Below are 26,706 nucleotides of genomic sequence, written 5' to 3' on the forward strand. Positions count from 1 at the left end.
TACAGTTACCATGGTCCTTAGGGGTGATCCCGCTGGTGTACTAGCAGTGTGCGACCCCATTTTGGTGAATGTTTATGCTCCTTGGAGCTTTGAGCTGACGAGCTCGGGACCCCGCACCTGCGCGCCTTTGTGTGGTACTATACCTGGTAATATTTGGCAGCACGCAGCAACCCCAGAAGATAAGAAGATGGCCTATCCCTGCTGATGAGGGGTAAATACCCCGAAACACGTGTACAGGGATGGCGAAGATTTGAAGATACGCGAGAATTCGAAAGAAGATGCATCGCAGAGAACAGTACTACAGTTACCATGGTCCTTAGGGGTGATCCCGCTGGTGTACTAGCAGTGTGCGACCCCATTTTGGTGTAGGTTTTCTTTGTATTCTGGGATTAGAAGTCCAGTTTTTTTTATAACGGGACAAATAACGCTAAAAATCCCAGAATGTAACAAAAAGAATTAATTGAACTGGGGCAGCCATCCATACACAGGTCCACCTGGGAACATGCACAAGACTGCATACCACTAGAGCTAAAGCTTGCTAATAACTAAAGGATGTAGCCTGTGATGTTGGAAATGTTATCAAACTTGGATATTTGAAATTCTTAAATGGAAAGGAAGAAACTGGTGGCACATTGGATAGTATCAATGGAGCAGCCATCGTTCCTTGTGTACCGTCAGGAGTTTTGCCATGCATCTTTGTCTATTGTGTGCTCCATGTCGTTTATTACATTATCTTAGTACATATTTTACTTTTGCTGATGCACGTATCAGACTGCTGTAGATGCTCACCTCATTCTGGTGTAGATGTGAATGTTATAACACTGCAGATGACACAGACACTATTACACACCTATATAACACAATGGTTCTATGTCAACAGAATTCATTTTATCTAGTGACAGACAGCCATACTCCACATCACGTTGCCTAAGCACCTCATCTTTATTTTGTTTAAAAAGCTCATGTGATGTGACGCCTTGATTAATAAAATAGGCTGTATCTCTGTTAAAGTCAATATGAAAAAACCCCAAAAAGGCACTGTATGGCAGCAAGGCCAAACATATGTCAGCATGTATTGGCCCTACAAAAATCTAGGAAGAAAGTGACAGGCCAGAAGGAGAAGCAGAGAAAGGATAATTCAGCCGTGCACTAGAGTATATTAGCGATAGACGCCACATCCATGCCTCTTATGTTGGCCTTAGTTCTTTGACACCTTCAGGCAATTAAGGTCTATTAAAAAACAGGATGTTGAATGCTGTGAAAAAATATAAAGGTTGAAAGTGGGATTACAAGGCTCTGAGTTTAAAAACACTGATGCCACAGGTGGCACATATCGCATGGGCTCTATGGGCAGATGTCCATCACCAACAAAATGAAGTACCAAACCTGCTCCCTAGTCGCTACAATGCAAGAATAACAGCTGCAACCTGCATGTGAGAGAGATCAGGGTTTCCCGTAAGAAAGTAGATTCCCCAGAGTGGTGTTCCCTCGGCAGGCCCCGCTCTCCAGACCGGGATGACACACTCCAGGTTGGGAACAGGAGCCCGGTTCTGAGGGTTATACTATGCTGACCAAAGCTGTGTAAGCCTGCGGACGTCTACACATGGAAACAAAGCCCCTGGAATACGAGCGTTTACTCGTTTCCTACATATTTATTTTCTGTCTGGGCAAACCACACCACAGGAAATGCAGGCACCGTCTGTAAAAACTAACCAGTAAGGACTTGAGGCGAAATTGATGCCAACCTGTGCGAACCAAGCCTATTTGTTCATCGACAATGCAGTCTCATACCCCAGGACAAGCAGTATGCATATTAATGTTTTATGTACAGTTTTAGCTCCGTGTTTCAGTCCCATTAATTCAAGGCAGTGTTTTTAAGCAGTGGTTTAACGTTTTTAATGATTTAGATCGGCAGTAGCTTAAAGGCATGTAAAGAGCAGAAATCACCCTCACCACACCCCCCTCTGTGCTCTGCACGCCCAGGATGTTGTACAGCTTTCAACCACCACAGGAGTCCGACACCTCCTTCCCAGCATGTTTGATTGCTCTTTCTCAGCAACACTGCCTTTCACACTGATCGTCTTTCTAAAAGACGATCTACTAAGAAAAGGCAGGCTCTCTCCTTCCTAATTTCTCGAGCGATCTGCGCCCTTTCAGATTAGTTCTGAGCGCTTAGTGAAGGCAGTGTGCGCGCCCGCCCAGGCGTGCAGGTTGGAGGGAACATAGGTTAGCGGACTGTGTGTGTTCTTTCCTTCCGTGGGGTATTTTTCTCTGTTCCTGATGATATTCCTGCCATTGTTGTGGTGTTTTGAATGTCGGATGGTGGACTTGTTTGCTTCTTCGGTCCTTGGCACGTTCCGTCGTTTCTCCTCTTTTATGGGGTTGGAGAATGAATGCGATGTCCTTCCAGTGGCCGAGGGGCCTGTTGTCTGCATTCCTCTGGTTCCCCTGATTCCGGCGATTGTGCTGGGGTTTGGGTGTGATGGGGCATTGGTGCCTCTGGTGGTTCCAAGTTGGCTTCGCCCCCGTGGTTTCCTCTGTTGTTGGTGGTGGCGTTGCGTCCAGGTTGGTTGTTGCCGTTCCTTTTGTATCCATTTCATGGGCCCTCTGGTTCCTCTTCCGGTGTTCCGGTCCGTGTTCCTTCTGGGTTGGCTCTTGTGCTGTGTTCCCTGTTCCTGAATGATTGTTCATTTGGAGTTGCGGGTCTTATTCCGCTGTGCGGGCGCCCCTCTGCTTTGTTGTCCTTCGCTGCGCATTGGGTCTCCTTTGCTATTGAGTTCTGCACTATGGTTTGGCTCCTGTTCGGGTCCTGGATATTTTTTGGTGTGTCTGTGGGGTCTTTTGATGGCTCGTCTTTCGCATCCCTGGCCCTTCTGCCCTATGTCCTGAGTTATCTCCTCCCTGTGGGTCCTTCCGTTGGTGTTTGTTCATTGCACGGGGTTCCCTTTTGGTCAGTTGGAGTAAGGGGACTTGATGTTTTTGGCGTTTTGAAGGTTTCAGTGCTCTTGCGTGCTCTTCCTACTTTTTTGCATGCTTTTACTCTTTTTGGTCAGTCGACAGCGGTGATACTTCCTGTTGGCTCCTTTGCACGTTTTTGGTTGTGTGGCGTGCCTTGGTGTATTATTGGTCTCGCTCGGCTGCTTTTTCTGTGGTGGCCTCTTGTTTGTCATTTTGGCTGCTCCCTAGGGGTCTGTTGCCATCTCTTCCGCTCTCTACCGGTGGATTTGGGTGGCTATTCTTTTGGTGCCTGTTTCAGTCGGTGGTTCCCTCTCGTTCCTTATGGGGGGGTTCTACTAGTTTTGTTGCGGATCCTTGGTCCGCCTTTCCGGTTGATTCCATGGGTGTTTTGCAGGTCGACCTCTTGGTCTTACCCTCATACCTTCTTTTCTCATTACCGGCTTGAGGTTGGTACTTCCGTTGCCATTGCCTCTTTGGTTCTGTACTCAGTAGTTTCTTGAGGTGTATATCTCTCCTTTGTTGTCACTGATGTTTTTTGTTGTGCTGCCTTCTGTATGTGGGCTGTCTTTCCTATCCATGAAGCTGACATTGCTTTGGTATCTGCTCATTTGTAATTACTGTGGCAAGGAAGACGGACGAGGAGGTAATGCCCCTGTTACTTACCAGTAATCTTCATTACTCTGAGTCCTAGTCTTTCTCGCCACAGTATAGTTTCCCTTCCCTCCCGGCCCTTTTTTGTGGCTTCATGTATACGGCTTTGGTTTACAGGTCGAGGTGGGGATCTTGTATCCTTTTATGTGATTGGTGGTTGCCACTGGGGGCCATATTGGAGGAATAGGGAGACTAGTATGTTAACTTTGCTTGGAGTTTCTGTAGGATCAGAATGCTCATTTGTAATTACTGTGGCGAGGAAGACCAGGACTCGGAGTAATGAAGATTAATGGTAAGTAACAGGGGCAATCCCAAGTGTTCATGAGAGTGAGAAGGCAGACATCACTTCACCAAGCATGCACACATTCACACCACACACATGGTTGTTCACACACCTTTACTTGGTTAATCTAGTCACTAAACATTTCCTATCACCCTCACAACCACATGCACATTTCACTCTCTTGTCATACATGGCCTGAAAATAAAAACAGAGGTTGATTTTGTTGAATTGTCATGGATGGTGACGAAACCGTTTGGAACACAAGTGCAACAGACTTCTCTTGCCACCAAAAACTAAATGTGGGACAGAGTTGTCAACAGGGTCAATGCTGTAGGTTTGATCCTCTGCACAAAGGAGAAAATCAGAAAGAGGTAACTTGTTCTGAAGGTCAGTGTATAGAACTTTGTCAACAGACACCACAAGGAGACTCAGAGGACTGGTGGTGGGCCTCCCCTACCACCATTGGATCTCACTGAATGGGAGGAGAGGATGCTTCCCATCATACATACTGAGAGCTTGACTGGCATACCTAGGGGACTGTAGACTAGTAAGTAGTAACGCTCCACATGGGCCCACATTGCAATTTACTGGGTATAATAAAACCACCCTTGCCACTGTCCACAACATCACAGTGTGACATATACAGTAGATAATGTATCAGAGATGTGTCATTGTCAGGCACGGTCATCAGTCCTGTACACATCACAAATAGTTCCCCACCCATACCATCACACAAGTGGGAATGTTGTTGGCAAGTGTGTGCATATCCAAACCCCATATTATGAGCCTTATGTGTGAAAATGTACAAGTGTATGTGGCAACTCAACACCATCTTGTCAACCAGTAAATAACAAAATGCAGGTTTCCCATTGTAGTCATGGGGGAACTGACAAGACCACAACTATGTTAATGCCCTGTTCACTGAACACCCAGTAAGAGGCAACAGTGTTTGGTCACCATAGTCACATGGCTGCCCTTTCCTGCACTCAGCTGCAGCTCACAGGTAGGGATCCATTTGACTAAAGTGGGCTGGGAGAGGGAATTTGGACTCCAAACAACAATTTCCTCTCTCTGGTCTCTGCACCTCCACTCTCCTCCACCTCTCCTTCCCCATAGCCACATGGCAGCACCTCCTGCACTCAGCTGCAGCTATCAGGTAGGTAGCCATTTCACTAGTGTGGGCTTGGAGAGGACTCAGGATTCCAGACATTATCATCTTCTGTCTGGTCTCTGCAACCCTCCTTCTCCACCTCTCCTTCCCCCATAGCCACATGGCAGCCGTCCTCCTGCACTTAGCTACAGCTCACAGGTATTTCACTATTGTGGCCTGGGAGAAGGACTCAGAGCTCCAAACACCATCATCCTCTCTCTTGTCTCTGCACCTCCCTCCATGTCGACCTCTCCCTTCCCCAAAGTCAAAGTCACACGGCAGCCATCACCGTACATATTGCCATTTGTAATGTGTTGCACACATACACAAAGACCTCTGCTTATGCACATGTTCTCCTCCTTGTTCTCCTCCTCAGCCTGGCTTCCACCAGGGCTTCATGAAAGTAGATCAAAAGTAAAACATTAACACCCCAAGCAGATAGTAAGCCACATCATCAATGTGTGAAGGAAACATATCCTACATGGCTGGTGATTCATAGGTGATGCACACAGAAACAATAACCAGTGAAAACAGTGTGATATATATGGATAGAGGTACATCCTTGATAAAACAATGAGAACGATGTAATCTTTTCCCATGTGTCACGTGCAATAGTCTTCCAACAATTCATCATGAGATGCCATGTCCACCCCTATTGTCCACAAGAAATTTAATATTTTACCTATTGGTCATACCAAACACCCTCAGTGTGAAGGAACATTTTACAAAATCTTGAAACCTTGTAACAAATAACAGCTACAGTCCAGATTTTGTACCTCACTTCCTTCTGTTACATCATTGTATTTAATCACTGTACAACAAAGGATGATGACTCAACATAACTGATTTCCAGCATAGACAATCTACTTTATTTATACAGGTGGACCGCGCACAACATCTGCTGCGGTGCACGATGATGACCAGACTACAGCTCAACCCCAGGATCAAGACTAGTGATGATGAATCTCCTGCACTCACAGACGCGGAGGACAAACCTGGCACTTCTGGACAGTCTGAACGAACAATGCCAGTGAGTACCACTGGGCCCACTTCAGCGACAACAACACAGATGGCCACTGCGGGAACAACCTCTGCCATGAGCACCAACATCATCTGCACCCCACGCCAAGAACTGAAGGTGGGCACTGATACCACTCACATTTAGGATTGAGGGGCAAGTGGAAGGGTGCTGCCTGAGCCTGGGCCACAGGGTCATCGGGCCAGGGGTCGTGGGAGGGTCACTGTGGCGGGAAAGTGATGCCACTGGTCCCACTGAAGCCCAGGCTAACATTACCCGAGTCATTGGGGCTTACAAAGAAAATCAAGGACAAATGGGACAGGTGCTGGTAGAACTCCGGGAAATGAAACAGCTGCAGCGGTCCATATATCAGTGGCTAGAGAGCCAAAATGAAAATTTGGGCCAGCTCATTGGGTTTTTGAGGGAAATAAACACCACCCACTGCAGGGCTTTCCCCCAACCATCTACCTACTCCGGTGGCCAAACTACATCTGGGCCATCCTCATCAGCGCTTGCCACAGGAATGGAGGCCCTGGCAGAGGCGGAGGACTCAGACAGCCTACAGCAGTGGTGTCCCCCAAACAGGAGATTCAGCTGGCAAGGCACCAACCCACCCCTGTAAGTAGAGTTGTCCCTGATGTCTCCTTTGTGAGCAACACAGGGACTTTGTTGATTTTATTGTCCGCATTTCACCATGGAAGGTGATATTTTGTTGCACTCTGGACTTCTGACACTGCGCCTGCTACAACAATGAAATCATCCACCAACAGTGACAACGTTTTCCCTTTGTGTTTAATATCACTGTGAATTTCCTGTAAATAATCACTAAAAGCACTACGATAAGCACACTTTGTACACATTTGGTTGTCCATGTTCAATCTTTCCCATGTACCAAACAAACATCATGTGTATCAACAAATGTACCTTGTGCCACCATGTTAATCTATAGAATTGCCAAACACAGGCTTTTTACACTGAAGTACCTCAAAGATGACACCTACATTCAAGTTGTTGTGAGGGACACATATTTAACACAGTCTACACACCTTAGGAGTTCCTAACTTAGTCCACTGGGTTTGAATATTTATCACTAAAATGACCAGGGTTAGAGCCCAGAAAAGTCATGTTTAGTGTTCCAATAGAACATACTTGGAAAGAATACATCAGACAATGCCAGAACCAATAAAAAGTTAACAAATTGTTTCAGAGAATCAGCTCCAACCACATATACTGACCAACAATTGGAATACCTCATCAGAAAACAGTAGATATCGCAACATGGAATCTCATTAGCTACTGACCACAGGCACAGATCAAGCAAATGTAGCAGAATCTGGTGTAATGTCACAAACGATAGACACTGGTGTACACCAAGCTCAGTGGCATATGCAGATGACACACTTCTACATCTACATCGAGTTCCAAAGGAGTAGACAGAGCGAGTGTGAAAAGAGCCGATCATGTATTTGTCAAATGTAAACACTGTTTAGTTTCACATAATGCCACGCATATGAGCAAAAAGAACACCACACAACAGGTTAGAAACCACATTGAACAAGACAAACTTACCAACCCATTGATGTGCAAGCTGCTGTGCTACTGAAGTCCTATGCCCATACTTTATGCAAATCTTTCCCAGATACATCCTGTGTGCATTTTGCAATGCAGAACAGCATTCCACCCCTGCTGAAGTCACCCCTGAAATTTCCAAATGATGATTAAAGGGCAAAGGTACCTACAATAGGAAAAAACTCATATATCAGGTACACCAATCAAACATGTGAAAATGATGACAGTCTATATCTGTAGTGCATGGTACTTGGAGAGACTCAGACTACAACAATCAACCTTATCAATGTGTGCATTTGTTCAGACCATCTCCACTGACAGACCTGCATATGGCTGGGTCCAAACTGGAATGTCATGGTGAGCAAAACAACGATGGATTTAGGCCCAGATCTCTGTACTAGGGTGAATGTAGGGCATTGTTCTGCATTCTGTCCATCTGTTGTTGTTTTTGCATCAACTGGGGTATTGCACTGTTCCGCATAATGTACGAGTCATGGGCAGATCCTGGGAATTTGGTACTGACGTGTGAGATGGCTACTTCAGATAGACAGGTCGCTTGCACATTATTGGAATGGAAGTTCTTCTGGTTCCTATACACCGGTTCACAGACTCGCGGTGGTACAAGGCCAATATGTGTCCCATCTATTGCTACAACAACATTGGAATGTAAACCAAAGCAGAAAAGTATCCGTTCACAGTGGCCACATCTTAATGTCTGGGGAACTCTCTGTAGCTGACAATGTGTCTCTGCGGTGCAGAGAGCACATCACACTCCACCAAACTGCACACGGGTTACGAAATCCCACCAGATATAGCCTGTGTATTGAAAGGAACCAGTCATCAAGAAGTACAGTGTGGCCTTCTCTTTCACATTTGGCATCAGAGCATTGGGATCGCTTCTACAAAAACAAAAGCCGGCCTCCAACTGGCCATATAGATCCAAAATTGACAGCCTATTGAGAGGGAATTTCTTGATGACATCTCTTACTTCTGTTGTCATCCGGTCTTGAAATGGCTGCTATTTATTTATTTATTTATTTTGAGAGTTTTACATAGCGTGAATAAGAACCATACGGGTATCAGAGCGCTTTACAAGAAGGATGTAGGGAGCAGATACAAATATAGTAGAACAATCTATGATCGAGTCTAGTACACAGAAATAGCTAACAATAGATAACATATACATTACAAGGTTATATAGTTCAAATCTTGTTGAGAGAGGTCCCATACCGGGTAGTAGCTAAAAATCCAGATATAAAAATAGTTCACGTAAATGTAAACATGAGGATTAATTTTACTTCTATTTTGTAAAAGTCAGTAGAGGGGTTCGGTCTCGTTTCTGGGGGTCAGGCATTACAGATCCTGGGGGCCATTCCTGAGTAGGATCGGAGCAGGGATAAAACTATCACCCTGTTTACAAAAGGGTGCTAACATGCATAATCGCATGTTAGCACCCTTTTTCACAACGCCTTCCTTTGCATCTCTAATTAAGATGCAAAGTTGGCGTCACTGGGCGTACTCCGGTTCGACAACCTTGCAAATATCGCTGATGTTCATTTGCGATATTTACAAGGCTGCCCCAGCATTTTAGCACACGTTAGTTTTTGGAGAAAACAGCTGTTTTCTCCAAAAACTAACGTCTGCTAAAATACAGACTTACCTATCCTCAACATTGGGGTGGATTATGCTGATACAACCACAGGGTCGTATCAGCAACGTTATCGCCGTTTTGCAGGGAACATTTCTGGAAAACCAGCGATGTTCTCTGAAAAAGGGCGATATCCTCGCTGTCTCTGGAATTTTTATCGCCCTGGAGAAACGCGTTGATAATAACGTGCTACCAGGGCAATGCATTCCAGATATAGCCTGCGATAATATAGTTATCGCTAAGCATGGCCACCGATAATAATCGTTGTCCGTTGTTAATATGCCCCTAGGACGGGTTTGGACAAGGAATTATTGACCTTGAATCTTTGTGATCTGTTTTGGAGGAAGGAGGTGAACCAAGTAAGTACAGAACCAGATAAACTCATTCTGTGTTTCAAGAGGTCTAGCGAGTGGTCATGTTTGACTGTGTCAAAGGCCGAAGATAGGTCAAGCAAGATTAGTAAACAGGTTTAGTTTTGGTCAAGGATTTTTAGTGCATCATTTATCATGAGTGTCATGGCTGATTCGGTAATGTGACCTGGTAGACTGGAGCACTTTGTCCAGTGCCTCTGGCAGCGTTCCTATGTGAGGAATAGGAACACATATTTATGTTGGTCATAATATACAGATTCACACTTACCAGGATACAGACAACAATACTATGAAGTTTCCTGCTGTGCATTAGTGACTAATGTACGCCATTTCTGTATGAGAGTAAGCATACATTACAAACTGTACCATGAGGTAAATGGTAGAGTCACCTGCCATTGTGCAGATGACATATCAGACTAATTGTTGTTGGTGCCCCTCACAGCCTGAACACAGCATTAGCTAGAACATAGATTTGACACGTTCATGTGGCAGACATACCCATTGTTAGGATACACCACCATCATATTTCCGAAATATCTGACACAATCATGACAACATACGATCCAGTAACAGAATAGTGGCTATCATGTAAACTAACTATCATTTGTAGTGCTCCATCAGTTTTGTGGAGTCCATATTTCTTTCATTGCGACCATAACCAGTCCTGGCAAGTACCACGCATCAGGCATTAGAGTAATGCATTTTAATGTAGTGGTCCGCATTGCATTAAAAAGCATTATCAAATATTTGTAGCACCTTGACCTGCTGTGCACACTGCCTCCTAATTTCCCTTTCCCTCAAGGCATAGTATTAAATTCTTCAGCCTGAATCGTGGCTAGCTAAGCACTTCTCTGAAGTCAACGATCTGCTGCAGGATGAATCTCCCGACGTTATTTTCTTAACAGAAACTTAGCTTTCAGCTGATATGGTGGATGAGCCAGGTTTGCGCTTCCCCAGGGCTTCAGCATTGTGACTCTTAACAGAGAGTTGGGAGGGGCGGTATCGCAGTTGTTTTTAAATCCTATTACACCTGCACCTTCATCAAAGAGACTTTGGTTAGCTTTGAGTGCACACCTTTTTGGGATTTCTTTTAACGCTAGCTACACCCTGTCTGGGTTACTGGTTTACCGCCCGCCAGGACCATCTAAACAGTTTAGGGCAGCACTCTTGATACAGTCAGTTCTCTGGCTATGAGAGCGGCCAACTTCAGCGTTATTGGTGACTTGAACCTGCATCTAGATGGCCCTTATGACGCGGAAACTGGTAATTGTTTTAGCAGATGAATGCAGTATGAGAGTGGTAGGATGCACACCTATGTTCATAAACGTACTCAAAAATTATTATTTTTTTCTTTTTTTTTTCTTATTTCTTGTCTTTTGTCCACGCTTGCGTGCTGACTGGACCCGTGCCTCAGCTCAATGCACGTTTTACATATTCAAAACATTTGCAGCGTTGTGATGCTCCATTCCAATCGCACAGCTTCAAGCAATAACTGCAAAATTCCTCTTGTCTTTCAATCCATGTTTATTACCATTTTTTATCCTTATTTGATCAGACTTTGTTACACAGTACACGGTTAGACTGATGAAAGTCCCAATTTTTTCAAATGAAACAATTATGCCAATCCAGGCCTTTTACTGTTCCACGTGGGTACACACAATTCACATTAAGCAGCTCTGGTTTTTAAAACATCCAATGCATTTCGGGCCTTTTTTTCACCCTTCATCAGGGATAGCTGTCAAGTTAAAACAAAGAACCTCTGTTAATGTCTTTTATGCTTACAGTCTAAATAAATTCACAAAAAATCTCTGTTTTCAAACAATCATATTTAAATGTTAAAATCATATTGAAATAACCAAATAATTTGTGAAATCACTACATTGATGCCCTAAGGACCGTTCTTACACCTCGAAACTGAATCTTAACACCCTGTAAAGTGTCCGCCGAACGCGGTAACCTCCCCCGCTTCCATCCTCGTTCTCATACCTGCCAAATAAGACCGCGTTCCTAGGCGAGTTCTCCATTACCCGATGTGCTCCAATTAACTCTGTCCACCCTGTATCTACCAATCCTCCCACACGCTTTTCATGCACAGCGCGACCTCCCGGCCCCACCGCTTTTGCCATGACTGCACAGGAACAGCATCACAAAGAAGACTGTATTCAATTCTCGATAAAAAAACAATGAGCTTTTGCGGTTTTAGGATTTTTCTCAATTTAGTAGTAGTAAAGTTAGGACTCCTAACTTTACTACTACTAAATTGAGAAAAATCCTAATTTTAAGACTTTTGGTATTCACAGAAGGTATTTAGAAGTCCTAAAGTTAGGAGTCCTAACTTTACTACTACTAAATTGAGAAAAATCCTAATTTTAAGACTTTCGGTATTCACAGAAGGCATTTTGGAGTCCTAAAGTTAGGACTCCTAACTACTGTGAATACCGAAATGAGTAAGTGCCATCTGTGAATACCAAAATGAGTAAGTGCCTTCTGTGGATACCAAAATGGTAGTAAGTTTAGGATTTTGTCTTAAGTTAGTTCTGTGAATCGGGCCCTATACTCTAACTGGAGGTTTACCCCTCAAAGCACGTTTCCACCTCCAGCAACTGTACATTTTTGCTAACAGTCTGCATGCAAAAATCGTATGGCATCCAGTAACAGACTACAGAGGCTAATACTTGGTGGTTGGGGACCAAGCAAAAATACCATCTTATTTGACCAGCAGTGTACTGGGCCACAAGTTCCTGACTTTGGACTGAGAATTGGCCTTCATCTTTGAAGAATACATCTATATATGTTTGTGTTTACCTGTGTCCTGCCCTTGTTGATCGTGCAGACTGTTGTTAGTGTATGTAGGCTTGTGAGAGATTAGTTGTGTGTGTTTCAGCATGCTTGATGATCCATTTGCAGTGGTCAGTATGTTCTGCCCTTGGAACAGATACTGGATTTACAGAGGGCGTGGATCAATGTTAAGTGGATGGATGTCTGGAATAAGGTACTGTTGGTGGACACATTGGTGTGACAGGTGTCTGCTATCTGTTACTCTCATGCTCAACAAGAGGATATGTGTGGTAGATTGGGGGATGTACTGTCACAGCAGCCTGTCTGATGTACATGAGCAGCTAACTCCCACGCCTGTCACCTGTGTCTCTGTGAGTGGCATTTTGTCACACACTGTGACATTGTTGATCCTTGTCACATAGCACTATGGCTTGCTTTCTGAAACTGAAACTTATTTGGCATCAACAGTTGAGGAGGAGACCAGTCCTATATCCTAGAACACTAGTATTAATAGTGCGTAGTCAAGTATTAATAGTGCGTAGTCATATTAAATTACATTAAGAGCATAACAACAATTGTATTTTTCTTTCATTCTGTTTGGCAAAAAACAAACTGCCCAATGCATTTTGAGTGCACTCCCTTCTTCAGGGGCTGTCATATGTAACTGTAATGCTTTAAATGTAATTTAATATGTCTATGCACTATTAATACTAGTGTTCTAGGATATAAGATTGGTCTCTATATTAGAGAAAGGTACATGGTTATTTGCATTGTTTGTATCTGTAAATTCAGAAAATGATGAGGAAAATAATGAATACGTTTGATTTTTGACTGACATATTCATCAGCTGTGCCCCCGGTGTCCAAGTAATCATAATTCTTGGCAGTAATTGACAATTTAGTTTATGTATGACAGACCTGGAAGGCACGCATTTTGATTCAACGTAATTGTCAGGGTACAAAATAGAGTGCATGAAATTCGCAATTAATATAGCAGTACCCGTGAGTGCCAGATCAAAATATCGAATTAAAAAATATAGAATACCTCAAATATCGATGACAAAATATCGAATGCAAAAATATCGAAGCCCTATCTACAAACAGGTAAGCACAAAAATATCGAATCAAAAATATTATTTAAAAAATATAGTTAGTCAAAATATGGATACTTAAATAACCTTAAAATGATTAAATAAATAATTTAAGTAAAAAAAAACATACAATTTTATTTTTTAACATATATATATATATTAACATAATACTAATAAAAAATATACAATATTTTTACCGTGGGAAAGCGGGAGGGTAAAATTTACTATTACCACTCCAGTGAGTGCAACAGTAGGGAAAGCGTTGGATAGCGTAGGGGTAAAAATTACTATTACCACTCAAATGAGTGCAACAATAGGGAAAGGGTTGGATAGCAGGAGGGTAAAAATTACTATTCCCACTCCAGTGATTGCAACAGTAGGGAAAGAGTTGGATAGCGTAGGAGTAAAAATTACTATTCCCACTCCAGTGAGTGCAACAGTTGGGAAAGAGTTGGATAGCGGGAGGGTAAAAATTACAATTCCCACTCCAGAGAGTGCAACAGTAGGGAAAGCGTTGGATAGCGGGTGGGTAAAAATTACTATTCCCACTCCAGAGAGTGCAACAGTAGGTAAAGTGTTGGATAGATTAGGGGTAAAAATTACTATTCCCACTCCAGAGAGTGCAACAGTAGGGAAAGCGTTAGATAGCGTATGGGTAAAAATTACCATTCCCACTCCAGAGAGTGCAACAGTAGGGAAATCGTTGGATAGCGTAGGGGTAAAAATTACTATTCCCACTCCAGAGTGCAACAGTAGGGAAAGCGTTGGTTAGCGTAGGGGTAAAAATTACTATTCCCACTCAAGAGACTGCAACAGTAGGGAAAGTAAATATTAAATATATTAATAAAAAACTAATTACATATCACTACCAAGAAAGAATTAATTAAAATAAATTACCAATTTATTATTATATAAAAATTAATCAATTAAAAAATACAAATACATATTAGGTATTAAAATTAATTACCTATTAATACAAATTAATTACTAATTAAAAATTAATTAATTACCAATTAATAATTAATTAACAATTAATTCAAAATGAATACCAATAAATAAATTAACATATTTAATTAATTACAATTAAATTACTTCCCACCCTATTTCCCTATACACGCACAACTCGCTACGGATAATAAATTAATAAAATTAATATAATTATCAATTTAAAAAAATGAATTACCAATCAAAAATTAATTACCAATTAAAAATTAATTAATTACCAAATAAAAATGAATTAACAATTAATTCAAAATAAATACCAATGAATAAATTAACATATTTAATTAATTACAATTAAATGACTTCCCACCCTATTCCCCTATAAACCCAACCCACAACCCGCTACAGAATTAAATTATGCAAAAATTAAATAACATGAAAAAAACTTTAAAAAATTCGATATTATTAAACATTCTATATATTTTAATATCTATACTATATACTACGATATTTTAACTTTCTATATTTTAAAAATCGATATGACATTACTTACCTTCAATTCGATATTTTTCACCGCTATATTCTGTCCATTCGATATTTTGTCCATTCTATATTTGGACTTCGATATTATGTCTTTCCAAATTTTTTTGATTTGATATTATGACCATTTACCGTGATTGCCATGTATGGAGCTGGACTGACTAAAAAGCAGGGCCGGAGTACATGCACTACTGTTTTGTGTCCTTTTTGACGGCAGTGGCTTTGGAAGTGCAGTTTGTGAATTCCAATGGGCCTACCCGTTTGCAGGTTGACAATTCATTTTGGATGTCCCACCCTAAACCTCTCCTTATCCCACCCTAAGCCCCTCCTGACCTTTCCCTACTCCCTTCCATTTAGTAGTAACCATTTCCCATTTTCCGTCCACATTTCTACTAAAATGTATACTGATGTGTGTGAAGATCTCCACACATATGGCGTAGACCTCTGCATAGAATAATAGAAAATATTTAGAGCTGTACATACAAAAAATAGGAAAGGCGTATGCAGAGATATTAGTACATAGGTTTGTGAATACCATTTAACAAGTGTTAGTAGTACTATTGTAGTACTGCTAAATATACTACAAAGTGCAGTTTATAAACTGTGAAAAAGTTGGCTTGGATCCCGCCTGCTGGTCAAATTTTTACCCTATTTCTCTTCTTTCGGTCTTCTCCAAAATTTTGGGAAAGCATGTCAACTCACCACTTTCCACTTTCATTGAGACTCACCAACTTGTCCATCCACCTCTGTCTGGCTTTAGGGCAGCTCACAGCACAGAGTCCGCTCTTCTTGGGGTGACTGAATGTCTCTATGGACTCTGGTGGTACGGCTGCTCTCATTCTGCTTGACTTGAGTGCTGTGTTTAATACAGTGTCTCACTCTATTCTGATCAACATACTTGAGGCGTTGGGCATTGTTTGCCTGGCCTTGGAATGGGTGTGCACCATTTTAAAGAATTGCACCTTCCAGATTTCTTCGGCCGATAACATATCTAAGACTCTATCCCTGACCTCTGGAGTCCCTCAGGGATCCACTCTGTACCCCTTGCTCTTTAACATCGGGGGGCCCGATTCAAAGAACTAACTTAAGACAAAATCCTAAACTTACTACCATTTTGGTATTCACAGAAGGCACTTACTCATTTTGGTATTCACAGAAGTTAGGACTCCTAACTTTAGGACTCTAAATGCCTTCTGTGAATACCGAAAGTCTTAAAGTTGGATTTGTCTCAGTTTAGGAATAGTAAAGTTAGGACTCCTAACTTTAGGACTACTAAACTGAGGAAAATCCTAACTTTAAGACTTGTGAGTGAGCAAACAGTGAAGGTCAACTCCTGTCGTGTCCCGAGCACCGGGACAAGTAGGTACTGCTCCACGTTGTCACAAAATGAATAGATAGACTCGTCACAAGGTAATTCCAACGTCGATGAAAAAGTGTCAAGTGCCACGTAGTTGTGCGCCCCTGGCACATAAATAAATCCAAGGATAAGTATTGAATCCAGAAAGGATAATCACTTGTGAAAAGATCTAAATTCGGCTGTCACTTTGCACGCTGTACACTCTGAATTCGGCGGCGGCTCCCAGCATGATAACAGGAAGAAAGCTTCGGTCTGTTCCCTCACGCCTCCGTGTGTATGGCGTTGACAGGTTCTTCCTTTATAGGTGTCGCGGGGTTGCGGTCCATGTGGGCTGCTCTGGCCTCGGACAGTTTTTTGGAACGCTCCAGAGTCAGGATGTCTATCGTGGGTATGTTATGCTCCTGCAGGACGCGTTCACGCAGTTTGGATGAGGCGCATCCTTGAATGAACTGTGCCTGGACTTCGTTGTCCTCGTCCGAGAGGGTGCATGTGCTCACCAGTTCTCTCTGCCGCTCATAGATGGCTTCTACCTACTCATCCGGTAGCTGTTGCGCCTGGTGGAGGAGAAACCGCTCATAGTCAGGGTTGACGTAGAGTTCAAAGTGTACTGTGATAGCATCACACATGGTGGCGTAGTTTCTCAAAGGTACGGCCTTTTGTACTGTCTTGGAGTTCTTGTGGATGTCCGCTCCACCCAGGCAGAGGAGCATGGGGCGTCTACGTGGTACTGGAATTTCTGTTGCCTCAAAGTAAGTCTCTAGGTGCTCAACTCACGCCTTCCAGCGTGCCGCTTGAAATGGGGGAGGGCCGGTGATGGTAAACAGCTTCAGTGGCAGGACTGATGTCATGATGGTGAGTGGAGAGCCGCTGTGGTGGGTTGTTGGTTAGAGCACTGTGCTGCTGCAATGTGGGGTGCATTTATCGCTGGTGGGGCTGGGGTACAGGCCTAGAAGTGCAGAGAAAATGGCCTTGACTCTGCGTGACCCTGCAGGGGCTCTGGCAGGGTGCTTAGGATGCAAGTCCTCCGAGGGGGCTCTGGACAAAGCAGGTTGTGACTTTTAGGGCTCTGTGGGCCAGCCAACTGCCTGTGCTGTGGGGTTGCAGGGCTGCGTGATGGTCCTACCTTGCAGCAGTGTGGTGCCACGCCAGCCTGAGTATTCAGGGCTAGTATGTAGCAGGAATGTCCAGGGAAGCTGCAGTCTGGGGTGTTGCAATTAAATAGACTCACCATGTGGAGGCTGCTACTGGGGACCCCGTGCTCTTCCCCACGTTGCAACTGTGGCTCCAGCAGGGGGCGCTATGGTGATTCTTGGTGGCGAGGCCACCCACGGCAGTAGGACGGAGCAAGCACTATTTAGAAGTGGCATAGGGGCAGGGGTGCTCCCCTCCAGTGATACGTCAGCCGCGTCAATGAGGTCGTCCACGCAGCCGCTGAAGGAGGAGGGCTAGAGTTGACACAGCAGGGTGGAGGTTCTTCACTGTGTGACAGTGACACCACAAGGGTGGCGGCTGCAATCGGCTGCGGTTCCGGTGCTGAGGGTAAACAGTGGCATACGCTGTGGGGGCATAGCCACCCTCATCCCCAGTGTGGTGTTGTGCTGGGCAACTCTGGGCCTAAACTCAGGGCACGTAATAAATGGCCGGACACAGTATGTGAGCCCGGCTTTTAATTACTTCACTCACGCTGGACTGACGTACGCTGGTCCAGTCCATTATAGCCATGTACAGGGGGTCCCAACTAATCTCTCCCCTACGTGACTGAGAGAGATGGGCTCGCTCTCAATTCAACAACACTACAAACTGCTGCTGAATTAATTATCCTTCCAACTCTCACTACCAGAGCAGAACTTCACTTTCGATTTGGGTATCTCGACGTCCTGGCACAAGATAAAAATAATGTTTTTCATTCATTATGCAAATGACAGTGCCTGTTTAGCGCAAAATCACTTCATCCTATGGAGTACTTGTGGAAACCTGATTTTAAATCTTTGAATGGTGATAAGATCTTTTGCACACCTGAGCAGATATGGAACGCTACGTAGTTACAGGAACGTGTTATCACAGTTGAAGCTTTTGTGTATTTTCTTCCAGTTTAGCTAGTGTATTTTTGCATTGCTTATGTATGATAATGCTATTCATTTTTCATAAATGAAATACATTGAATTGAGAACACACATTGGAGCCCCAACTATGCATTCATAGATATTAATATAGAAGAGATCAGTAACGAGTTTTATATTCTTTCACCTCCGCTGTAGACTACAGCCAATAACCTTCCAACCAAGTAATTCTGTAGGTGTAGTGAATGCAAAGTACAACAGTACATTGTTAGTGATATAAAGCATTATATAAAAGTAACAACAATACAAAATCAAGAGATCAATTCACTTTCATAGTTCTTGCACCAGTAAACATCCCTTCATCATTCTTGTGCCAAAAAAACAAATTGAGAGCCTAATTTACTAGACAAGTCATTTTGCATCACTGCCCTATGCCAATTCGAAAGGGCAGGAATGCACCGAATTTAAGATACAGTGCATTCCTGTCTTTTCAGCCAGCACCGTCGTGCAATCTGCAGCTGAGCAACAACAGAGGCACCCTTGCACCACAGTACAAGGATGTCTGCATTTAGATCAGGTTGCTTTTGTGGAGGAAGGGACCCCTTCCTTCACAAAAACAACCCTTACACCACCACTGGGGAGTCACAGGGTTTTGACGCGTTCCCAGATTTACACTTTGTTGTAAATCTGGGAATGTGTCAAAACCCATCTGTGTCAAGTAGGAACACCCACCAAAAGGCCCATTGCACACCTCCCCAAGGCAGTGTCAGGCAATGCAGAGACTACTGCTGCGTTGCCTTACACATATTTACAAGGCCATGAAAAGCCACGCAGGGTGGCTTCATGTGGCATCGTAGATAAGTGTAAGCCCAGTGTACAGGGAGGACATCAAAAAAGTGACTTTCCAGCAGAGCATTAGGCTTGTAAATAAGCCTGAGTCATTATCAGGATAACAGTTAGATTTTCTACCATTGAAATCAGGTGGTGAGTATTGTGCCTGAGTGTTGTAAAAAAGCAAGTTGCCACTGAGTATCTCAGCACATGCTGTTTGCTGTTCTCCTTTGTTACTGTCATTCAAATAATGTTATGTACAGTGGACGGACTTTCATTTACAGAAATTCATTTACCAACTATGTTTTTTTATTCTAAGTCTCTATCTCTATATTTTTCCTAGTAATAAGTATGCCATTTTTTCCAGCCACTTTTTCTGGTACCTCCCACATTTACTTCTAAATAGCAAACTTGTACATGTGAAGACGTTCCCAAAGTGAAGACAGGAGAGTTGGAGGGGCAGATTTGCACTTTTAGGTTCATGAATAGTATTTTGTAACACTTTAGTGGAACACGCGTAGTACTTCTAAGGGCCCGGTTCCGATCTGGGTCGGAAAGCTCTCCGACCGAGCCGGATCCAGACTGTTTTCTGACCGAGCCAGATTCCTGCAGTCCGACCGAGCGAGTATGATGCGGCTGCATGCTGCCGGACTTGGTTCGGTCCGACTCCCATAGAAGTCAATGGGAGCCAGTCGTACGATGCGTTCATGGGCACCCATTGATAGAGTGGGTATGTCTCGCACAAAGGCGCCCCCTACAGTGGGTACCCGTCAGTGCCATCCGCACCGTACATGCCTGTGTTCCAAGTCGTAAGGCTGCGGATGACAGGGGTTCCGATGCGAACCCCAAAATGCAACTTCCCCAACATTTTGCGAGCCGGAAACTTCGGCGCGAAACGGCTATCCGACGCATGCATTGTAGAGGCTCGGTCGTAAATTGCATCCATTGCACGGCATGGTTTGGTTATGGACGAGACGTACATAGCTGTTTGGACTCGGAAACGATTCGGTCGGTGAATTTCACGTTGCTCACATCGTACTAGCTCGCTCGCACAGCTGTACGAGTCAGGCGAGAAAAAACACACTTACAGATCGTACTTTTTCCGTCTGGATCGCATTCGGTGCCCTTCCGAGCGAGATCAGAATTGGACTCTAAATGTACTACAAAATGCAGTTTTCAAATAGGGCCCCAAATATTAGGAATGCTTTAGCATGTCCTACAAGATAGAACAAACATAAATGTAAAAGGGAAATCACTTACATTCTGCATCACAGGATAGTCAAATGTCTACTCTGTCTCTCACTTTGAAAGCCTTGCTACTTACCTTACCACCAGTCTTAATCTCAGTGATCATGGTGACAGTTTTGAAAAAAGGGAAGCAAAACAGACTCTTGCAAACTAGTTTAGCTTCTTTATTTTCTGTATTTCTACATCTTGCCCGTCTCCTCCTCTCTCAGCAGCAAACAGGTGACTAACAAGAAACTGCACTATTGGGAAAGATTCAACTATGTGATGCCATTCTAGTCTAAACATTGGTGTAATAGCCCCTTCTCTACCCAAGACACCTTGGTGAATTAACACCTATGTTCTTCCACTAGTTTGTTTCCTCTGTCAGTTGGCACTAGATTGAAATCTTTGACCCGTCATAACTCCAAACTCTGAGCACATGGCTGGCTGCTCCTCATAATCCTTTGATTGAATGATTCCTCTTGGTATCACTATTCACAAGTTTTCCCTTTCTTTTCCATTTATGGACTTTATTTGTGGGCCAAGTGTTAGAGCAACAGTAAAGGGCCTATAATTTCATATTCTCTCTTCGGACTCTCCTTTCCTGAATTTCTATTCTCTTTTTGTTTACAGCAAACTAGGGAGGCTCATATTACTATATAAAAATAAATCCAAGCTGTTCTTGTATTCTAATGGCCTTTCCTTTTTTTCACTGATCACCACAAACCCTCTTTTCTTATATCTCTTCATTTGTGTTAGCTATATAGTTAATTCCTCTGGAAGAGTTGAAGGTTTCTGTGTCCTATGATAATTGGCCATGTGAGGTTTCTGTACCATAAGCAGTAACATCAAACACACAAAAGGTGACAGGAGGAATCCTTGCATTACATCTAACGACTGGCAAACATTTAGGGTAGCATTTCAACACTTCATTCTTTTGCCCACCATGGCACCTGTTTAGACCCAGCCATATTCAAATCAGTCTTGACCCTGCTCCAATAGAAACAGTCCAGACGAAACAGCCAGGATAGGTCCTACCTGAACTGGAACACAAGCAACCCAAGATCAGTTCCCCCCTGATTGGGCTTGTCATTTGGATGCAGCTTGATTCCAGTGGTACAGTGAGCAAGTGACCTATGTCTGGAAATACCCTTGGCCACTTAGGGCTTTACATTAAACATATAAAATGGGATGGGGGGAATGCTTGCAATAAGTATTACCACTAGCAATCAGTAGGGGTAGCATTCAAACCCATCATTCATTTGACCACCATACCACCTCAGTTTGGGCACGGTCATATGCAAATTAGTCTTGACACTGCTGCATTAGAAACAGTCCAGCCCGAACTGCGATACATGAACCAGAGCACATGCAAGCCGAGCATGGGTATGAGGCTGGGTCCAAACTGAGGTGGCACCAGTGGTGGTTGCTCCCAGGAATTAGCAGTGGGGCAGGCAGAGGAGAAGAGAGGGTGCGGGGTTAAAATAAATTCAGTCACCTGCTGGCTGGCCAGCTGGCTGTCCGGCCGCCGCCTCACCTTTGACCTCTTCCTAGCTCCTTCTATGCAAACAAGGAGCAGAATGGATGAGGGCTCCCAGGCTCCCCATAGCCAAACTCAATGCTGCAGTGCAGCGTTGTGATTGGTCTGAGCACCGTAGTTACTTACGTATGTTACGTACGCATGACTGTTTGGCAGACCCAAGAGGGCCATTCAATCATTCATTGCTCACTCACAGTGCCTACCACTCCTCCCCCTGCTCTGCCCCACCCTGCCAATACGCTGCAGTGGGAACAAATACAATTATAATAACATCAAGTTATTATCATTTTCATTTTTTACACTGTGAAAAGCAGTGGGCAAAGTTCCTTCGCCTTAGCGGAGGAGCTGCCACTAGGTGGTACCCATCCAGGACCTCCCTTCCAACACTCATGGCCACAACCCCAAAGCTTCACCAAGACAGTGCTGCAAAACCATTAGTTGCAATGGACACTCAACAAAAACGTGTTAAAAAAAATAAAATCGAGCTACCACTTTAGCTTGAAACATTAACATATATGTCATTCATGCACAGAATAGCATTGCATATAGATATCAGAGAAAAACATTTTTAACAAACTCAGACACAGCTACCGAGTGACACGTTGGGTCAACTCATCCTAATTTTGTTTTATAATGAATGAGGTAGGTTAAAGCAATTCTTTTGTTCAAGACATACCCCAACATTGCCTTCGTGTGCCTAAATCTATGATGTGGATTTTTAAGCTATTTAAATGTATAGTTCTTGTGACTAATTCGACATGAATCTTAAGAAACTGTCATTGTTCTCATGTTTTGTCTGATATCGTATATGGATGCCGTGTGTAACACATTTTAGCGGCTCTGTCTTTTGGGAATATACTTCCGAACAGTTGCTTAGTTTTCAGAATTGTTTCAAGCCGTTTTTCAATCCATGCTCTCTTTCTATGTCATCATTAAAATCAGAATTAGATAAATAGCCTAAGGAAGGCCTCTATGCAAACAATTTCACTGGAAATAATTATTCGAGGGATATAGATATATCTAGAAAAGTGGCTAGAGTCCAAACCAATGCATGAGTAAACAGCATTTAATGTGCAAATTACACAGATATGGTAGGTGATCTATTTCACAAATTGCACTGCCAAGTAACACAATTTGGGCATTTCTTGGTAGCATTCAAATATGGTCGCTTGCCAATTTAAAATGATTCCCCCAATGGCTTTTCCATTTCTGCTGTGCAGAGTCCATCAGCAAGACAATTTCTCACTTGGTTTAAACACTTTAGAGAGTCAAATCTTTGAAAACATTGAATGACCTGGCTCTAAATCCAGTTTAAAGTAGCGCTAAATCTGTTGACATTACAAATGAATGAAATAGTGTTGAGCTCACTCTGTGCATTTGTATCCAATACAGACCTTACATACATCAAACGTCACGTTGAATAAAATGAATGATTCATGAAAACAATCAATTCCAAAGACAAGTGGGGTTAGGCCATTTCTTTATTAGGACAAGTTGTTTTATTCAAAAGTATTTGCTCAACTGGCAACTGAATTTCTATTTACTTATGAAAACACTATACCTCCATGTACTAAGAAAATGAAAGGGCGATGGGCTGGGAATTATGAAAGGCAAGTATGGTAGAGGTAGACAGACAAACATAAGAGAAACAACTTGCTAAAATCTAATTTCATCTCGTCACCATTGCAAGGCTTATCATCTAATAGGACTTTCCAAACCGAAACATAATATCTAACTCAAATAATGTTTACATGTCACCAGTAGTGTAGCCAGTGTTCTACGGGGCCTAGTTTAATAAAGGAAACTGGCCATCTGAAAGCTATCTGAATTATAAAATACAGCAATAGTAAGGGTTCAGTGGGTCCCTAAGGCCTTTGGGTATCGGTGTGGCTGCACCTGCTACACCAATGGAAGCTACAGCCCTGTGTGTTACATTTCAAAACCCTCAAGCAGGAGAAATGTAAGAAATGGGTTATTGGTTTAGAGGAGTGGAAACCCCACTGAAGCAACAGCCACAATCCTTTGTCATGGTGAACCACAGGAAGCCACTAAATTAACTTGTGCTTAAACCTCTGTCATCTTTGCACACAGCAACATGGCTTAACTTAGAGGCAATGTGTGAATTAATATTGCAGCACACAGTTATAAAGTGAAACACAAGAAAAATATCAAACCAATTTTGAAAAATATAGTATATTTTAATACATAAAATTATACCAGAATGACAAACATCCAATCACTGGAACCGGCGATATTGATTTTTGACGTTTTTGTTGGAAATAGCACCAAGAAGAAGAAAGCACCACTAGCGGATATCTGGTTGTGCTAGATTGGAGGAAAGTTCAAGCTGACTGCAATGGAGTGCGGGTCGGATAGAGGGACCCGTTTTTCTCACTGAAGATTTACCTTCTCAAGGCCATTGCAAAGAGTTCCATTCACGTTGGAGGAGGCCCCATGAAGGAGACTTTTGGGACTTAAAGCAGGCCAGGTGTTAGGGATGGTTGTTTCTGAAGTGCGAAGAGCTGATCGTCACTGTAGCTTTGTGTTGATTGATTGTCGTGGGTGGTCACTGCTGGCATTAAGTCCAGGTTTCGCATTGCCCATCATTACTGATGGTCACTGTTGGCGTGAAGAGCTTCGCGTTGGCGGTCATTGCGGGCAGCAGAGTTTTGGCAGGACCAGGCCTGTTCACAGTTGCCAAGAGCCCACACTTCATGAGGAGCTATCACTGATGCTAACCAAGGGCCCAGGACCTGGGGGCTCCACTTGGGGATCAGGTCTAACTCAAGAAGAGGCCAGCAGCGGGGCACAGGCAGGTTCAGGCAAGTCCAACTGGTAAGCCTAGAATTTAAGCAAACAGGTCCAGTCTTCCTTCTTCATACAGCAAGACTGTCACTCAAGCAGCCGGGAAGTCCGTCTTCGAGTAGGTCAGTCCATGCTCTGAATTCATTTGAGTATAAACAGCATATCTCTATCTGCTTCCAATCTGAAGCTATTATTTAGAAATTGTCAGTTCCAATCTGAAGCTAGCCCTTATTAAAGGTAATAAGGCAGCCCAGTGTTAGTCTACGGGAGAGATAACCTTTGCAGTAGTGAGAAAAGACTTTAGGAGTAGGGGTGGGCGGTAAACTCCGCTCCTCTAGTGGAATTCGCAGAGTTTTGCCAACTATGCACTCCTCTTGTAGCTGAAAACTTTGAAAAACTCTGCCAACCGCTGCATTTTTTGTCTTATGCAGCTAGCCAACGATGTGAGCGAAGGAGAGAATATCAAGTACTAGACAGCCTCCTGGTGATATATCTCAGTGCAGGCAGTCACAGCAGATCGTTACTGTTTGTGTTGAGAAAACTGCTACATGTGTTGAGAAAGCTGGCTCTCGAGTAGAAGATCTACTCAAGTGGCAGAAAGAAGCAGCACCACCTGGACCGCCACGTGGTGCAGTTCGCATGGATTTTACTATGCAGGACAAGCTCACCGTGCTAAAAATCAATGGAACTGTGCAACATACTGAACTACGCCACACATGGTACTCCATGGAATCTCGCTGAGTTTTTACGTAACTCTACGGAATTCTGTGGATTAAAACTCCATGAGTCCTGCTCACCCATATTTAGGAGTTTTTCACTTCTAGGACATGTAAACATTTAAACCCTTAGGGTTGACTAACAAGTATTACAAAGGAAGGTTAATGTCTGAAAACAAGGTTTATTTTGTAAGGTCGAAATGGCAGTTTAAAACTGCACTACAGGCAGGCAGTGGCAGGCCTCAGACATGTTTTAAAAGGCTACTTTAGTGGGTGGCACATTGAGTGCTACAGGCAAATTTGAAGTATTTAAATTACCCGTCCTGGGCACATGTAGTACCATATATAAGTAAATTAAATGTACCAATCAGCTGGAGGCAAATTTCCGGTGGGAGCTATCCAAACCCTGTTGCTACTATAGAATGTAAAATCTGGAGACGTTTTGCTTTGGGGGCTGGGAGCTGTAAGGGTGTGGCAGATAATGAGTGAGGTTATAATTTAACAATCTCTTGGTTTTCTAACTGTCCAAAATGCTGTTACAATATAATACAGTCCTTGAAGGCAAGCAGGAGGTTGAGCAAGCACTACTGCCTTGGAGAAGCTCCCATGGATAGCTTTGGTGATGAAAATGGAAGGCTATTGTGGTTAGGTATTTCTCAGCATTTTGCCAGTCCTGGAGAAAACGTGAAGCCAGTGTGTGCAACATACAGCGGCAGCAAATTTTAATGTTTCGATAGTTCAAATGCTAATCCTTTCCCATAGAGAAATCCCACCCTGTGGCCTAAAGTACGGAGATCTAACCTTAGGTCATTTCAAAATATGTATCTCTACTCAACTTCATTCCCTTCATGTTTTAATTCCTCCATACTTACCTACAGATCTCCGTTAGACATTATTCTCTTAAAGTTTGCATTTATTGGGACAAGGGATCACCTAGGCATTGGATGTAGTCACTCATGTGAAACCCATTTTCCAAACCAAACACAAGCTTAAAACACAACCTTTGCAAACTCAAAGCAAGTAATGTAGCCCCGTAACACAGATCGTGAGCCCACTTCATTCTTCACATCAGGTTAGTTAGCGTACACATGAGCTCGTGAAAATAACATGTTGCACCACAAAAATCCTCACTGGTCCCTAACAAATACAAATGTTGCATTTCACAGGTTAGA

This window comes from Lissotriton helveticus, chromosome 2_2, assembly GCF_964261635.1.
Source record: "Lissotriton helveticus chromosome 2_2, aLisHel1.1, whole genome shotgun sequence".
Taxonomy (NCBI): domain Eukaryota; kingdom Metazoa; phylum Chordata; class Amphibia; order Caudata; family Salamandridae; genus Lissotriton; species Lissotriton helveticus.